The following is a 19,869-nucleotide window of genomic DNA, read 5'->3' as shown; positions in this document are numbered from 1 at the left end:
GGAAACGGCTGAACACATATTTTTGCTTTTAAACATATTTCACACTTAAAATTCTGCGGAATGCTACTTATATTTAATCCATGCACCATGTTTTTCTTTGAAAGCTCCAACATACTTTGCCCATTCAGGTGACCTAAACGCTGATGCCACTTTAAGAACTCATCTTCAGAACAAATGCTATATAGTTTGTTAGACATTTCGTTTCCACAAATATAAAGTTGACCCTTACGATGGCCGGTTAAAGTTATATTACCCAAAGCATCCACTATTTTTACTTTATCGTTCTCAAAAATTGTAGTGAGTTTTTCTTCTGACAACTTTGCAATACTAATAAAGTTGTATTTTATCTTTGGAACAAAGAGAACGTCTTTTAATTCAATAACTTTGTCATCTGTTGACAAGTTTATATTACAAATTCCTTCTGAATGCAAATAATAACCACCAGCCAATTCAATTCGTTCTTTGTGGATTCGGAAATTTTTTGCATTTTGTCGACTGCAAATCATGTGACATGTGGCTCCACTGTCAAATATCCATGTTCTTTCAGACAAGTTGTACGAATCACTTCCATGCAGCAGGGCATTTGCTTCTGCGTTTGTTTTCCAACAGTCTCGCGCGATATGTCCAACTTTTCCACACTTGTAGCACTTAAAGTTTTTATATTTATTCTCACCTAGATATTTTTGACAATTTCTTTCATTGATTCTTGACAAAAAGGCTTGAGCTCCCTCCTCTACACCGATGATTGAATTTTTCCTCTCATATTCCTCCAGCAGCTTATTGTTTAAAACGTCTAAAGAGGGCAAGAGATCTCTTGATTCCATAGCCACGACAAAACTTTCATAATTATCCGGCAAACTGCTTAACATTATTATGACCAATAGCTCATCTGGAATCTGAATTTCTACCTCTTGCAGTTTTCCAACGATATCATTGAAAATTATTTGATGTTCATTCATGGTTTGGTTAGACGCCATTTTGGTCGACAATAGTTTTCGAAATAATAATACTTTTCGAGAAGGTCCTTTTGATTGAAATTTTTCCTCCAGCTTCTTCCATGCCTCTCGAGATGTCTGACAATTCTTTACAGTCCCAAGCTGTTCGCTCTTCATACAAAGAAATATTGATGACAAGGCCTTCTGGTCATTCCTATGCCACACGGCTAATTCATTTCTATCTTCCGGTTTACAAATATCTCCAGTCACATAGCCCCACAGATCGGAATGAATCAATAAGCTTTTCATGTGAATTCTCCATCCATCGTAGTTTCCATTTTCTAATTTTTCTATATTGAACACCGATGCCATTTTTCAGCTAAAGGCCCATAACCTTTGTTGGAAAAATAAATGAATCGAAGCACGAATATTTACAAAAACAAATTATATTTATTCTGACGAGAATTCAAAAACGACTGAGACTTATACAATTCAAAATGAACCAAAAATGATAGAAAATCTTAACATAAAAATCTTAGTATGCCTTGCATTTCAATACACAAATTATAACAAGAAATCTATGATAACTAGATTTTTAAATAAAACGTTTGACAAGTTATTTTCATTATTTAATTTCAACAAAATGAACTAAAAGACGGGAAAAAATTATACACAAATGAAGTAAAAAGTTTTACTAAATTCGTACTTCTCACAAAATAGTTCATTATTTCTTTAAATTTGTAAATTTTACTACAACAGCGTCCATCATGAACTTCGTATGTCACTAAACACATTCTTGCAATTTTGAACTCCAATTTTTTCCTTCAAACTGCAAAATTTTCTTTAAAAAGTGAAAAAAACTATTTATGTCTAATAAATTTTCTTGAATTTGTCGAAAAATATTTACTTATTTTTGTGATATCGGCGTGATGCCAGCGCTTGTAATACTGTTTAGTTAAAAATTTCTAAAACTATTCAAAATTTTCTAAAATTAATCAAAAGTTTTCTTCCTGGTTGGTTCACTATTTTTTCAGTGTAGGATACAGATCTCATTTGTAAAATTTTCATTCTCTTTTCGCGGTTTATTACAAAATGCCAGTTTAAAAATTCAAATTATAACGGATACAGCAAAGTAAAAAAAGGTTTCCTTTTATTTTATTTTATTTTCAATCTAAAGTTTCAATATTTCAGTTAATTTAAGGACAATTTCTTTAATTCAAAAATGTGTTTCTTTACTTTAAGGAAAATTAGCCTTGGTTCAAAGACATGGGACTTAACCGGAGGGACGCGAATTTACAAAATGTGTATGTCCAAAATTTTATGAAAAAAATTTTTGAAGCAAAGATTATAAACTTTATTTTAATTAAAATTTCATTATTTTAAAGAAATTTGTCCTTAATGTTTTGTAAATTTAGCATCCTAAAATTAAGCTGCGTAATCTTTAATATCACGAAATCATTTTTTCAGTGTTGGAGGAGCAAAATTCATTGGATCCGATTGAAATTTGTTACGTGGTTTTAGTATATGATCTCTAACAACTATGCAAAAATTGGTCGATATCGGTCAATAATTATATAAAGCCCCCATATAAAACGATCCCCAGATTTGACGTCAGGAGCCTCTTGGAGGAGCAAAATTCATCCGAGCCGGTTGAAATTTGGTTCGTGGTCTAATTATATAGTATTTGTCAACCAATGAAAAATCGGTCCATTCTTATATATATTCATCCGATTTGACACGTTGTGCTAGTATATGGCCGCTAACAACCATGCCAAAATTGGTCCATATCGGTCTATAGTTATATATGGCACCCAGATAAACCGTTTTCCAATCAGAGAAAAAGTGGTCCATATCGGTTCATAATTGTAGGTATATAGACCTCTAATAAAGCGGCCCCCATATTTCAATTCTGTCTCTCTAATTGCCGCGCAAAAGTTCATATCGGTTCGTAATTATTTCCTTATATATACCGGTCAAGAACTGAATTATATACAAGGACGAAAAAGACTGTTCATATGTTTGGCTGTAAAAATTATAACTACACAGTCTTACACAAGTTTACATACCCCTGAGTTTTTAACCTACTAACCAAACATCTTTCTTGTTGTTTTTTATAAACCACACTAAAAAAATATTGTTAAAAATTAACAAATACTATGTTTTCAAATTATTTTACAAAAATTAAAGCATGTATATGCATAGTTTATAATATTTTATTATTTCAATAAAATACAAATTCTTTAATCGTATGTAAACTTGTGTGAGACTGTGTATGTTTGGAACTCAAATTTTTTAACACAATATTTTTAAGTGCAAGCATATAATATTCATAAACTAGCATAAAATATTTGGGACATATATGTTAGAACATATTATGTTTTGGACATAAAATGTTTGTAAATATTATATGCATAGATGCAAACTTATATTAATTTAGAAATAGCCTATAAACATATATGTGTTTAGAAAGAGAGTATGCTGCAAGTAAAATAATGGAAGTTACCAATTGGCGCCTTAAAAATATATCCACACTAAGAAAATTTCATTAAATTTTTTTTTTCTACCAGTGTATGCCCTAAGGTGAACCATGTTAACCAGTTCTAAGATACTTCGCCATCGGTATGTATAACCACCATCCAAGTAGTTCGATTGTGGATGACTCTCTTTTGTACAAGTTTCTACGCAATCCATGGTAGAGGGTACATGAAAATCGGCCTGGCCGAAGTTACGGCCGTCTATACTTATTAAAACTTTATATATTGTTTCCATTTTTTGAGGTTCATTTTCACACGGTCTTTTAATCCTTTCATAAGCAAAATTGCCGCATTTGGAGTGAAGAGCAACCAGAAGCCGTTCAAGAACTGCCCATGCATCCCGAAAAATGCACTGTTTGGTGTGGTTTGTACGCTGGTGGAATCATTGGACCGTATTTTTTCAAAGATGCTGTTAGACGCAACGTTACGGTGAATGGCGATCGCTATCGTTCGATGCTAACAAACTTTTTGTTGCCAAAAATGGAAGAACTGAACTTGGTTGACATGTGGTTTCAACAAGATGGCGCTACATGCCACACAGCTCGCGATTCTATGGCCATTTTGAGGGAAAACTTCGGAGAACAATTCATCTCAAGAAATGGACCGGTAAGTTGGCCACCAAGATCATGCGATTTGACGCCTTTAGACTATTTTTTGTGGGGCTACGTCAAGTCTAAAGTCTACAGAAATAAGCCAGCAACTATTCCAGCTTTGGAAGACAACATTTCCGAAGAAATTCGGGCTATTCCGGCCGAAATGCTCGAAAAAGTTGCCCAAAATTGGACTTTCCGAATGGACCACCTAAGACGCAGCCGCGGTCAACATTTAAATGAAATTATCTTCAAAAAGTAAATGTCATGGACCAATCTAACGTTTCAAATAAAGAACCGATGAGATTTTGCAAATTTTATGCGTTTTTTTTTTTTAAAAAAGTTATCAAGCTCTTAACAAATCACCCTTTATTAACAGCATGTAGAATAAAACTTGTAATTCTGAGGACTACCTCAATTACTTCAAAAGCTATATGTGTTTGTTCTGAAAACTTGATTCTGGAATTGTGTCCAAATAGCTCTATGAAAATAAGCGCTATTTGACCTATTATCTCTATCGAAGTGTGAGAAAAAATGCAAAAAAAAAAAAAAAACCAAAAATATCAGCTATAGTTTTTGGACGAATTATTTTATTATTTATTATTATTTATTTAATCACAATATAAGAACAATAAGAATTATATTCTTTTATAGTTCAACATGGTAGTTTAGGAACACATAGTCATAAGATTTATAGAAAGTATAAATAAATATTATAGTATAGTAAACAAAACAATAGAAATAACAAATAAAACAAAATATAAAGTTACAAAAAAAAAAAAAAGAAGTTAACAAAAAAAAAATATATGTATAATGACCACCATATATTTTAGAATTTAAGAAAAGTACAGTAAAGAGAAGGGGTTGAGAATTTTTTTTTTTTTTTTTTTTTTTTTTTTTTTTTTTTTTTTTTTTTTTTTTTTTTTTGTCCATTTACTAGAGACATACAGTAGAAAAATGGACTCAAAATTTCGTATTTTCGTTTATTGCTAAAGAAAATGCATTTTAGTGCTTACCAATATGGAAAGTATTTATAGCTCATTTACACCGAAAAAAAGTGAACTGTTTTATAGGAAGAATGAACTACCACGCACGAAAATTGAACTAAATTTTACTCCACATTTTGAAATTTCCACAAAGCGTTGTTAAAACCTGGAAATTTTAATGACTTGTTGTACTTTTTAACTGCCGTTCACGAAATTACATCATCTCATAGAAGAAAAAATTAACTAAAAGTAAAGAAGAAAATCATTGGCGCCAAATCATGACCATTTTAACCATACAGTAGTTCATTCTTACTACTTTTGGGAATCGTACGAAAATCTTCTTTTGCTTTAGTTTATATTGAACTTATGTGTACGGTCATTGAACTTTATACTCACGTTTAGTTCATAACATTTTTGAGACATACTTAAAAAAGTAAGATTTCATTAAGCTGTGGAAAATTTCGATAAAAATAATAAAATTTAACTACAAGCAAATAGTTTTTTTTTCAATAAAAATAAGTTAAATTTGGCGTTAGTTTAACTACGGAAATTTTTTTCTGTGTAGATAAAAATCTTTTCTTTCAAATAACACCGAGAAATAAATCGAAACTAAATGGAGAAATAGAATTTGGTGTCGTTTTCGAATGTCCTCCCAGGTGGACATCGGTAGTGAAAGGCTTAAATAACGAACCCTAATTTATTTTGGGGCCGATTTTCATGCTTTAGTTCATTTTTTTTTGGGCTCATATGCAGAATGAAACGCCGCCGCGTTCACACCTCTAATGCTAAGCAAGATTTTGATTCGTATTTGAAGCACAAGGTATATATGTGTTCACCTCAATACTGAGTTTTACTTCATAGCAAACTAGTCTAGGAAATGTGATTTTAAACTTTTTACTTATTTCTTAATTGTTAAAGATTTTGTTTAACCTATTGTTTCAAATGAGAGGATACTTGAGATTTGACCAACACAAATCCATCACCGGTCTTATATTTGTTTGTGTTGATCTAAGTCTTTTTTTTTCATCACCTTGGAATGTTCTACATTTTTGTATCTCGAAACGAATCTCGAGACGTTCCATTATATAAATAAACCGATAAGGTTAAATTAAATTTTCATGTTTTAAACGATGTTCTAATCAGTCTATGCTTAGAATGTCGTAAATTTTGTCTCTTCAATGATAGCTTAATTTTTCAAATGTTTGGTCTTCTAGACGACCCATATGTAGGGGGAAAATGTATCCTAATGACACAAATGCATGAGGGTCTATCCCCACATAGCCATATGTGCATGGTTATTTATTTACCATGCCAACTAATGTTTACCAAAGCCAACGATGCAAAATATTTCCAGAGCAGAATGTCAAAGGACCTACCACAAAGATACGCTGACTTGCCAAATAGAAAAACTCCTCAAGTTGTAGCCCACAACCCAGGAGTTTTACCAACTCTCTACATATTCTACATATCGTATATGTTTATCTAATCAAATGAACTTTTCCTCAAATAGACAACAAAAACTTTCTTTCTTTCGCATTTTATGTATCTTTCTTGTGGATTTTCATCAAAATTTTTTGTTTTTGTGGAATAGGTTGTCTTAGTTACGTTCTTGTTTTGTTGGACTTCGTCGAGTTGACATTGCCACGAGGAAACGTATATTTTTGGAAAGTATGAGAACTCTTGTGGCAATTCACTGATGGTGTTCTAATGTCACATTTCGTTTATATAAAGGGTGATTTGTTAAGAGCTTGATAATTTTTTTTTAAAAAAAACGCATAAAATTTGCAAAATCTCATCGGTTCTTTATTTGAAACGTTAGATTGGTCCATGACATTTACTTTTTGAAGATAATTTCATTTAAATGTTGACCGCGGCTGCGTCTTAGGTGGTCCATTCGGAAAGTCCAATTTTGGGCAACTTTTTCGAGCATTTCGGCCGGAATAGCCCGAATTTCTTCGGAAATGTTGTCTTCCAAAGCTGGAATAGTTGCTGGCTTATTTCTGTAGACTTTAGACTTGACGTAGCCCCACAAAAAATAGTCTAAAGGCGTCAAATCGCATGATCTTGGTGGCCAACTTACCGGTCCATTTCTTGAGATGAATTGTTCTCCGAAGTTTTCCCTCAAAATGGCCATAGAATCGCGAGCTGTGTGGCATGTAGCGCCATCTTGTTGAAACCACATGTCAACCAAGTTCAGTTCTTCCATTTTTGGCAACAAAAAGTTTGTTAGCATCGAACGATAGCGATCGCCATTCACCGTAACGTTGCGTCCAACAGCATCTTTGAAAAAATACGGTCCAATGATTCCACCAGCGTACAAACCACACCAAACAGTGCATTTTTCGGGATGCATGGGCAGTTCTTGAACGGCTTCTGGTTGCTCTTCACTCCAAATGCGGCAATTTTGCTTATTTACGTAGCCATTCAACCAGAAATGAGCCTCATCGCTGAACAAAATTTGTCGATAAAAAAGCGCGAAACACATTTCGAACCGAACACTGATTTTGGTAATAAAATTCAATGATTTGCAAGCGTTGCTCGTTAGTAAGTCTATTCATGATGAAATGTCAAAGCATACTGAGCATCTTTCTCTTTGACACCATGTCTGAAATCCCACGTGATCTGTCAAATACTAATGCATGAAAATCCTAACCTCAAAAGAATCACCCTTTATAAGGGCAAACACTGTCGGTAACATAGCCCACCAACCTAAAGTATGTCACAAGAAATTAGCCCATGTGTCATAATTTATAATGGAATAATTCAATTGTGCTTAGGCAATAGAGCAGAAATGTTCCCTTTGGTTTCGCAGGTTATTTATAGGGACCCAAATTTGGGCACACATTGTTTTGGTGGCAATGTCATTTCATATGAAATATACGTTAGATATAGATCTTTGAGTCGGGCAATGTACATGGGGTTGAGATAAAAACAAAAAGAATCTTAAATATACATCGGTCGAGCGTAGAATAAAATGCCGTTAGAAAAGCTCCTTGTAAGGGATAACACTAACATCTGGACCCATGAAAATAATTTTAACTAAGGATTTAAAATAATCGAAAATCGGTTAATATTAAGTGTATTGTATATTATGGACCATCTCATTTATGGGCTGGGGTAGTATTGAGAATAAAAAAAAAAAGATTTTTCGAAATTTTAAAACGTGACTTTTAAACCTTACGACAACATTTTTGAAGAGTCGACTTTTCTTCCACCCAGAGTTGGAATATGATCATGAAACATATTTGTCGCCAAACATAAACATCCAAGCAAAAAAAAATTGGAAGTGGTTCCACAAACATTGCTTTAAAAGCGCATCCCCTAATCCCCCCATCAATTTTTTCCACTTCCGATGCAGTCCTTTTGGACAAGTCCACAAACATTTCTTTTAAAGCACATCCCGGGATCCTCTTTCCACTTCCGATGCAGTCCTTAGAAAGTACGGAATCAGGCCGTTTCAAGTGAAAATTTAAATTTTAAGTTTTCGTAAAAAATAATAAAAATAAATAAAAAAATCATTCCCGCTGGGATTTGAACCTGTGCCATTTGACTTTTTCATTTCCATGGAAGTTCTTTTGAAAAGGTTTTGCAAATTACGGTAGCTTTTAATTGTTTGTTGATTTTTAATAGGAAAACAAGTATATACGACCGTAAGTTCGGCCAGGCCGAAGCTTATGTACCCTCCATCATGGATTGCGTAGAAACTTCTTCTAAAGCCTGCCATCCACAATCGAATTACTTAAGTTGCGGTAACGCTTGCCGATGGCAAGGTATCTTAAAACCTCTTAACACCGTCTTCTAAATTGTATGTAAATCCATACGTGGTATATTTTAAATCAAAAAAGATCGATCAAATACGTATATAATTCAGTTTGACAAAATTTTCTATAGACATAAAATGTTGACAAAATTTTCTATAGAAATAAAATTTTAACAAAATTTTCTATAGAAATAAAATTTTGACAAAATTTTCTGTAGAAATAAAATTTTAGCAAAATTTTCTATAGAAATAAAATTTTCAATAAAAATAAAATTCTGACAAAATTTTCTATAGAAATAAAGTTTTGATAAAATTTTCTATAGAAATGAAATTTTAACAAAATTTTCTATAGAAATAAAATTTTAACAAAATTTTCTATAGAAATAAAATTTTAAAAAAATTTTCTATAGAAATAAAATTCTGACAAAATTTTCTATAGAAATAAAGTTTTGATAAAATTTTCTATAGAAATGAAATTTTAACAAAATTTTCTATAGAAATAAAATGTTAAGAAAATTTTCTATAGAAATAAAATTTTAACAAAATTTTCTATAGAAATAAAATTTTAACAAAATTTTCTATAGAAATAAAATTTTGACAAAATTTTCTGTAGAAATAAAATTTTAGCAAAATTTTCTATAGAAATGAAATTTTCAAAAAATTTTCTATAGAAATAAAATTTTCAAAAAATTTTCTATAGAAATAAAATTTTCTATAGAAATAAAATTCTGACAAAATTTTCTATAGAAATAAAGTTTTGATAAAATTTTCTATAGAAATGAAATTTTAACAAAATTTTCTATAGAAATAAAATGTTAAGAAAAATTTCTATAGAAATAAAATTTTAACAAAATTTTCTATAGAAATAAAATTTTAACAAAATTTTCTATAGAAATAAAATTTTGACAAAATTTTGTATAGAAATAAAATTTTGACAAAATTTTCTGTAGAAATAAAATTTTAGCAAAATTTTCTATAGAAATGAAATTTTCAAAAAATTTTCTATAGAAATGAAATTTTCAAAAAAATTTCTATAGAAATAAAATTTTCAAAAAATTTTCTATAGAAATAAAATTTTCAAAAAATTTTCTATAGAAATAAAATTCTGACAAAATTTTCTATAGAAATAAAAATTTTTTTTTTTTTGATCTCAGCTTAAAGCCATACATTGACTAAACTACAAGTGTAGCTTAACCAACAGAGGAAAAGTATGCTTGTCAAATTTATTTGGGCAAAGCCCTATAGACTGCAAGATGGTTGGATGTACAGCTGTTTCGGAATTACCACATTCCTCATCAGCATCCTCTGCTTGCAGAAAAACTATCAACCAATTATCAGAATAAATTCGGGTAATTCACTCAACCCAAAGTGAACTACACTTGAACCTTCCGAAAAAGGGTTTGATAGTCGGCTACTGCCTAAACAAATTTACAAGCATATCTCTTTTCCTTTGCCAAACTCAAATCATCGATTTGAATGTAGATGGCTGGGTTTGTTTTTGAGCGTGCTTCCTCTATCTTCATTCGTTTGTTATTGTTGGCTTCTCTTCAATCGCTATTGTTGTTTTTGATCTCAGCTTTGTTTAGGCAGTAGCCGACTATCAAACCCTTTTTCGGAAGGTTCAAGTGTAGTTCACTTTGGGTTGAGTGAATTACCCGAATTTATTCTGATAATTGGTTGATAGTTTTGATGCAAGTAGAGGATGCTGATGAAGAATGTGGTAATTCCGAAACAGCTGTACATCCAACCATCTTGCAGTCTATAGGGCTTTGCCCAAATAAATTTGACAAGCATACTTTTCCTCTGTTGGTTAAGCTACACTTGTAGTTTAGTCAATGTATGGCTTTAAGCTGAGATCAAAAAAAAAAAAAAAAAAACAACAATAACGATTGAAGAGAAGCCAACAATAACAAACAAAACGAATGAAGATAGAGGAAGCACGCTCAAAAACAAACCCAGCCAAATACATACAAATCGATGATTTGAGTTTGGCAAAGGAAAAGAGATATGCTGGCAAATTTGAATGAAGATAGAGGAAGCACGCTCAAAAACAAACCCAGCCAAATACATACAAATCGATGATTTGAGTTTGGCAAAGGAAAAGAGATATGCTGGCAAATTTGTTTAGGCAGTAGCCGACTATCAAACCCTTTTTCGGGAGGTTCAAGTGTAGTTCACGTTGGGTTGAGTGAATTACCCGAATTTATTCTGATAATTGGTTGATAGTTTTGCTGCAAGTAGAGGATGCTGATGAGGAATGTGGTAATTCCGAAACAGCTGTACATCCAACCATCTTGCAGTCTATAGGGCTTTGCCCAAATAAATTTGACAAGCATACTTTTCCTCTGTTGGTTAAGCTACACTTGTAGTTTAGTCAATGTATGGCTTTAAGCTGAGATCAAAAAAAAAAAAACATTAACGATTGAAGAGAAGCCAACAATAACAAACAAAACGAAATAAATTTTCAAAAAATTTTCTATAGAAATAAAATTCTGACAAAATTTTCTATAGAAATAAAATTCTGACAAAATTTTCTATAGAAATAAAGCTTTGATAAAATTTTCTATAGAAATAAAATTTTAACAAAATTTTCTATAGAAATAAAATTTTAACAAAATTTTCTATAGAAATAAAATTTTGACAAAATTTCCTGTAGAAATAAAATTTTGGTTCATAATATAACCATGATTATGAACCGATATGGACCATTTTTTGTGTGATTGCAGATCAGCTATATATAACTATAGACCGATATGGTCCAATTTTGGTATGGTTGTTAGCGGCCATATATTAACACCACGTACCAAATTTGAACCGGATCGGATGAATTTTGCTCCTCCAAGAGGCTCCGGAGGTTAAATCTGGAGAACGGTTTATATGGGGGCTATATATAATTGTGAACCGATGTGGACCAATTTTTGCATGGATGTTAGAGACCATATACTAACACCACATTCCACATTTGAACCGGATCGGATGAAATATGCTTCTCTTTGAGGCTCCGCAAGCCAAATCTGGGGATCGGTTTATATGGGGGCTATATATAATTATGGACCTATGTAGAATGGTGACGGGGATACAAAAGTTTGTCATTCCGTTTGTAACACATCGAAATATCGATTTCCGACTATATAAAGTATATATATTCTTGATCAAGAAGAAATTCTAAGACGATATAACCGTGTCCGTCAGTCTGTCTGTTGTATCCACGCTACAGTCTTCAATAATGAAGCAATCGTGCTGAAATTTTTCACAAACTCTGCTGGCAGGTCACGTTCGAAAATGGGCTATATCGGTCCAGGTTTTGATATAGTCCCTTATAAACCGACCTCCCGATTCGGGGTCTTGGGCTTATAGGAACCGTAGTTTTTAACCAATTTGCCTGAAATTGGAAATCTAGAGGTATTTTAGGACCGTAAGAGGTGAGCTGAAAATGGTGAGTATCGGCACATGTTTTGGTATAGCCCCCATAAATACCGATTTTCCTATTTTATTTCTTGGGCTTCTAGAATCCGTAGTTTTTATCCAATTTGCCTGAAATTTGAAATATAGAGGTATTGTGGGACCACAAATACGTGTGCCGAAAAATGGCATGTATTGGTCCATATTTTGGTATATCCCCCATATAGACCGATCTCCCGATTTTACTTCTTGGGCTTATAGAAACCGTAGTTTTTATCCAATTTGCATGAAATTTGAAATCTAGAATTATTTGATGATCGTAAGGAGGTGAGTATCGGTCTATATAAACCGATCCCCAGATTTGACCTCCGGAGCCCATTGGAAGAGCAAAATTCATTCGATTCGGTTGAAATTTGGTACTTTATGTTAGTATATGGTATCCAACAACCATGCAGGAATTGGTTGATATCAGTCCATAATTATATTAGCCCCCATATAAACCGATCCCCAGATTTGACCTCCGGAGCCCCTTGGAAGAGCAAAATTCATCCGATTCGGTTGAAATTTGGTACGTGGTGGTAGTATATGATATTTAACAACCATGCTAAAAGTGGACCATATCAGTCCATAATTATATATAGCCCCCATATAAACCGATCCCGAAGTTTGTTTGTGGAGCCTCTTGGAGGAGCAAATTTCCTCCGAGTCAGTTGAAATTTGGTACATTGTGCTAGTATATGGCCGTTAACAACCATGCATAACTAGGTCCATATCGGTCTATAGTTATATATAGCCCTCAGATAAATTGATCCGCAATCACACAAAAATTGGTCCATATCAAGTTCATAATTGTATCTAGCCCCCATTTAACGACCCCCATATTTCAATTCTGGCTCTCTACGTACCGTGCAAAAGTCCATATCGATTCGTAATTATTTGTAGACTTACCTATACATACCTTTTTTGTCTAATATATACCACGTATGAACTAACTCACAATTTAGAAAACGATGTTAAGAAGTTTTAAGATACCACAACCCAAGTAATTTGATTGTGGATGACAGTCCTTCCTAGAAGTTTCTACGCAATCCATGGTGAGGGTTCATAAGATTCGGCCTGGCCGAACTTACGGTCGTATAGACTTGCTTATTGTTTAACATATTCCTTTCTGGTATGATACGGATGGAAACAGGGCCCTAAAAATTTGTCCCAGACTGTTTCATGAGTAGTTGACTATGTGGTAGTCCTACTATTTAAGTTGTTTCAGGACGTGTCCTAAAGTGTAAATTTTCCCAGCCAATGACAAACCCATGTTAAAGTGACCGGTCTATTCCATTCGGTCCATACACACCAGGGACAACCGTATACTGGTTGATCCATTTCCCGTAGGGTACTTACAACACAGTTGCACTAGGTTAGGTTAGGTTAGGTTAAAGTGGCAGCCCGATTAAGATTCAGGCTCACTTAGACTATTCAGTCCATTGTGATACCACATTAACTAAAAGTACCTATTACATATGGGCACTTCTAGTTTTAACCGCTGAACCTTCTTGATTATTTTTCTTTGTTGAACCAACCAGATTGTTCCAAAAACATTAGCAGACTGCTTAAGTTAACGTTTTCCAGATCCGCCAGTAATCTGAAGCTATATGCTCCTAAAAGTTGCTTGCGCTTTACACAAAATGCAGGACACTCACACAAGAGGTGTTTAATTGATTCTTTTTCCTCCGCATCATGACAGCTCATACAATAGTCATTATACTTCGCGCCAATAGTTTTTGCAAAATCTCCTATCAGGCAGCGACCCGTTATAGCAGATATCAGGAGTGATATCTGACGTCTCGAGAACATTAGCATATCTAGTGTGCGGTTTAAGTTGAAATGGGGCCATATTTGCTTGGTGTCGTTACAACCCTTGCAATTCTCCCATCGAACATTTGCCATCATAACAGCCTTCTCACGCAGCATGAGCTTGCAGGTAGCTAGGGGCATACCAACAAATTCTAGTTCCCCTGGAATATGTAAGGTAGTCCCTAGCCTTGCCAACTCATCGGCTTCGCAGTTCCCCGGTATGTTCCTATGGCCAGGCACCCATATTAGGTGAATATTGTACTGCTCAGCCATCTCATTGAGAGATTTGCGGCAATCGATGGCCGTTTTCGAGTTGAGGAACACAGAGTCCAAGGATTTTATTGCAGGTTGACTGTCTGAGTATATATTAATGCCCACATTTTTTGGAACATTACTTCTCAGCCAATTCGCCACCTCTCTTATTGCTAATATTTCAGCCTGAAAAACACTACAGTGATTAGGTAATCTTTTCGCTATTTGAAGTTCCAAATCATTAGAATATACTCCGAAACCCACTTGTCCATCCAATTTGGAGCCATCAGTGTAGAAATCTATATATTCTTTATTCCCCGGGGTCTGTGTGCACCACGCCTCACTGTTGGGGATTAGAGTCTCAAACTTTTTGTCGAAAAGTGGACTCGCCAAAGTGTAATCCACTACGTTAGGCACATCTGACATTGTTTTGAGGACAGAACTGTGACCGTAACCTTTTTCCGACCACAGCGATAGTTCGCGCAACCGCACAGCCGTTGTTGCAGCTGACTGTTTGGCCAAAATGTCTAAAGGCAATAGATGCAGCATGACATTAAGGGAATTTGTTCCTGTCTTGCTGAATGCGCCTGAAATACACAAACACGCCATACGCTGAACTTTATCTAAACCAGTCGGTTTCTGAAGTGCCGGCCACCAGACTACAACACCATATAGCATTATAGGTCTAACCACTGCCGTGTATAGCCAATGCACAATTTTTGGTTTTAGTCCCCACTTTTTTCCTATTGCCTTTTTGCACGAGTACAAAGCTACAGTTGCCTTCCTCGCCCTTTCTTCAATATTAAGCTTAAAGTTCAGCTTCCTGTCCAAAATAACGCCAAGGTATTTTGCACAATCACCAAAGGGAATTTCAATACCCCCTAAGGAAATAGGCCTAACCGTGGGAGTTTTGCGATCTTTGCAGTACATGACTAATTCTGTCTTTGCGGGATTTACCCCAAGACCATTGTCTTTCGCCCATTTTTCAGTCATCCGGAGGGCCCTCTGAAAAATATCTCTGATTGTGGATGGGAATTTTCCCCTGACTGCCAGAGCTACATCATCTGCGTATGCCACCACTTTTATCCTTTCTTTTTCTAGAGTAACCAGAAGGCTATTTATAGCAACATTCCAAAGAAGAGGTGATAGAACTCCTCCTTGGGGAGTGCCTCTGTTCACATACTTTTGTATGTTTGCTTGTCCTAGTGTGGCTGAAATACGTCTCTTCATTAGCAGTTCGTCTAACAGCCTGAGTATACATGGATCAACATTCAGAGTTGTCAGTCCATTTAATATCGAGCTCGGATGGACATTATTGAACGCCCCTTCGATGTCTAGAAACGCCACGATTGTGTATCCTTTGACAGATAGTGAGCTTTCAATAAAGCTGACTAGTTCATGTAGTGCGGTCTCAGTAGACCTGCCCTTCGAGTATGCATGCTGTCGTTTCGAGAACAAACTTGAATCGATGCTAGTTCTAAGATAAATATCTATCATCCTCTCCAGAGTCTTAAGTAGGAATGAGGATAAGCTGATTGGTCGGAAATCCTTCGCCCTCGAGTGAGAGGCTTTTCCCGCCTTAGGTATGAAGACGACTTTTGTTTCCCTCCACTTTCCTGGGATATATGATAAGTTGATACATCCTTTATATATCACCGACAACCAGGGGATAATTTTGTCAGTTACAGCTTGTAACTCCGCCGGAGTAATTCCATCAGGTCCAGGGGATTTGAATGCTCCAAAGCTATTTAGCGCCCATCTTATTCTAGTTTCCGATACAATTTCCTCGACGGGAAACGACCGCTGAGCAACTGTGGCACCGCCAGTACATGGTTCAACCGTCTGATTTCCAGGAAAATGTGTGTCCAATAGTACCTCCAGCGTCTCCTCACTGGACGTTGTCCAATTGCCCTCCGATGTTTTAATGAAACCTGGAGCGGAATTGGTGGATGCTAGAACCTTCCGTAGTCTGGAAGCCTCGGACGTATTCTCAATACTGCTGCAGTAAGCATTCCAAGAGTTATGCTGAGCCTTTCTCAGTTCTCGCTTGTATCCTCTCAGAATCTTCTTGTAAGGGACGCTCAGAAGCTCTGGTGGACTTTGCCTTGTTAAAGAGCTTCCTGCAGGATTTCCTCATATTACTTAATTCCGTAGGCCACCATGGTGGTCGATGTTTCCCCCTTGGCTTTCCTCTAGGGCATGCAGCTTTCAGTGAGATGTTGAAGGCCTTAGTAATCCGCTCCACTGCGTATTCGATATCTTGCACATTTCTCATATTTGTCTCTGGTATTTCCGGTATCATCATATTGAACGATTCCCTATACCTATTCCAGTCAGCTTTCCTTGCATTTGGCGGAAATATGGTCTTGGTGGTATGAACATCAAATTTGAAACTGATGTAGCGATGATCTGAGAAGCTGTGTTCACTTAAAACATGCCACTCAGATATCATTTCATTCAGTTCTTGCGAGGCCAAGGTGATGTCCAAAACCTCTTGCCTGTTTTTAGTGACAAAGGTTGGGACATCTCCCTTGTTGCAAACTACCAGATTAGTACGCAAAATAAACTCTATTAGCGACTCTCCCCTTGCATTAGTATCACTACTTCCCCATATACTATGATGTGCATTCGCATCGCATCCCATAATGAGTTTCGTCTTTGTTTTCCGTGACTCCTCCACTAAGGTCTTAACGGCATATGGAGGCATCTCCCTGTCATGTCCCATGTAGACCGAAGATACCCAATATTTGCATTTGGCTATTTCTAAACTGGCAACGACAGTGTCTGTATTGCACATTGAAGGAAGCAGAAACAAGTTGAGCTCGTTTTTAGCAATTATACAGGCTCGATTTACATCATTACCACTATACTGCAATAGTTTAAACCCCGGAGTACTTAATTCACATATTTTGTTTTTATAAACATATGGCTCTTGAATAAGAACTATATCTATGTCCCCTTTCATCAGGAGAACTTTTAAGGCAGCACATGCAGCCTTACAATGATGAAGATTTATCTGGAGGATCCGTAGGACCATCGAGATTTTCAACAACCGTCACATCAGCCGCTTCAATCGAGTCATCAAGAATGTCCTCTTCAGAGATATCGGTGACTCTCGCAATAACCATAGGTTCAACTTTGGTGAGTTCTGAGGCAGTAGAAGCCTCCTCACGCATACGGTATCTATCCATGTCTTCAAATGTCTTGGTATCCCCCTCGACTTCGCAAGAGGATCCGCTTACTTCTGATTCAGACAAAGGCTTGTCCATTTCTGAATCCTTTAGCTGATCGTTTTTATACACCTTCATTTGGATATAATGAAAGCCATAACACACACGGCCCTGGGACTTTGCTAGATGTGGCAAAGACTGAGCGTTCAATATAAACACTGCATGCCGTCTTGGCCCATCCACTTCATCCAAACGGCCAACCTTCCAATCAGCTGTTGGAAGATCTGGATTGCATTGTTTCAGTCTATTTAAAATAGATTCAGGGTCAGGAGGGTTTGCAGGTATCCACGCATGTGCTCTTGGTCTAGCCGGTATGTCTTTCTTCTCGACTAACTCTAGAGCAGCTCCTTCCCAAACTTCACCAATTAGTATCAGAGCAGCTTTAAAACATTCTATAGACCTCTGGTCCTCAAATGCGACTAGCTTAAATCGTCCTTGATGCCAACCAGCCTCTTGGTGTCGAGGATCTGGGCCGGGAAACTTTTCCAGCACCTGTGAGTAGACGCCAGACAAAGCATTCTCAATTTCCCCCCATTTTTGCTTTGGAACCATACCGTCCAATGCTCCTTTATTAATGATAGCCATCACAAGGCTGTCTTTAGCAACTGAGGCAAACGATCGTTGATCCCTTTTGGAGGATGGCAGCTCATCCGGTGATCGTTCCCTTTTTCCAGCCTCAAGAATTCCTTGAGCCCATTTTAAGGAATCGCTTTGTTTAGCCGACAACGTGCTTGGTTCGACTGATCCTAATTTCTTTAGGATAAACAAAGCATTTCTGCGTTCTTTGAATCTCTTTCGTGAGGGATTACCTCCTTTTGATGCCGTTACCTTGGAAAAGGTCCGACTTGTCAAATTGTCGCCACCTGTCGACCCGTCTACAGGTCGACTAATTGGGCCTAACTCTTGGTCATTGCCCAAATCTATAACTCCGGTCGATACTCGTCCACTGGGCCCTGAAGTTAGCAACCCTGTGGATGTCTTTGAATTTCTCTGCATGGTGGCCTAATATCCCACCACACTTGAAATTCGTAGTAGGTACTTATTACGATGATTTTATCCGCTATTAAAAAACACGTCCGTTCCGTTCGACGGTTGAAATGCACTAAGTAAATGAAGAGATTTTAGTCAAACGACATTCCACTTACACGCAAAGAAAAAAAACGTTTGGAAAACGTGTACCGAAAACGTTTTTCTTTTGTTAGAGTTTTTTGAATTGCTTCGAAAATTTTAAACTTTTATCACCAAAAAAATTCGTTTGTTACAACATTTTTATTTTTTCAATAAAAAAAGTTATTTTTGAAACAACAACGCAGTCCATTTCGTTTATATCAAACACTGTTCTTTTCTGACTTTTAGTCTTTAATAAGACACATTTTACAGTTCAAAATTTAATATACTACAATGTAATAATGAACATTTTTTCGAAATCTTCTGAACATATCTGGAATATATGTAAAAAAAACTTTGGTCGAAGCAGGGATCGAACCCACGACCCTTGGCATGCAAGTCGGACGTAGCAACCACTGCTCCACGGTGCCAAACTAAATGTTTGTTTCTGTTAAATAAACTTTGTTTATTCGGTTCGTGGGCGCCGCAAGCTATGCTATATAAATATAACTTATATGGATATTTATCTATTGATGACCATAACAGGTACATAGCTCAGTGGTTAGTGTGTTGGCTTACAAAGTGCATGGTCCGCGGTTCGATTCTCCGTCCAGGCGAAAGGTAAACAAATTTTAAAAATTTATAAAATCGTATAATTTCTTCTACATTGTTGGTATTGCAGGTAAAGGTGTTAAGAACTAAAAAACCTCGTGGATGTGAGAAAGATGTGAGGGAAAATACAATAGAAAGAAAACAATGTTTTTTTTTGAGTTTGTCTTTATGAATCCTGGAAAAGAATAAACGTTTATCACAAAAAGTATATACTTTTCTTCCAAATACACTTCCTTACAGCGAAAAGCAAATGAGAAACGAACTTTGTTTTGCGTGTAGTTGTAAGGCATTCCACATAGTTGTTATGAACGCAAATAAACCCGAATTTATTAGAACCGTGGCGACATTGTCTCATATCTTTTTTTTTTAATTTGCTTGTAAAGACAATGTTGTTTGTCTAAAATGCCGCTGCTCAGAAAAGAAAATTTTTCTTTTAGAAAACTTATAGTCAGATATCTACAATCAGCCAACGAGTATTTTCATCACAAAAGGAGCACCTTAACAGCATTCAATTTTCCTGTCAATGTTCTATAAAATGTTAATTTTATAACAATGAATTTTTTTTTTAATTATTTTTTTTTTAATAACCGGTTTTGAGGAAAATAAGGAA

This window comes from Haematobia irritans, chromosome 4, assembly GCF_050003625.1.
Source record: "Haematobia irritans isolate KBUSLIRL chromosome 4, ASM5000362v1, whole genome shotgun sequence".
Classification (NCBI taxonomy): Eukaryota; Metazoa; Arthropoda; class Insecta; order Diptera; family Muscidae; genus Haematobia; species Haematobia irritans.
Note: the sequence above shows the minus strand (reverse complement) of the source record.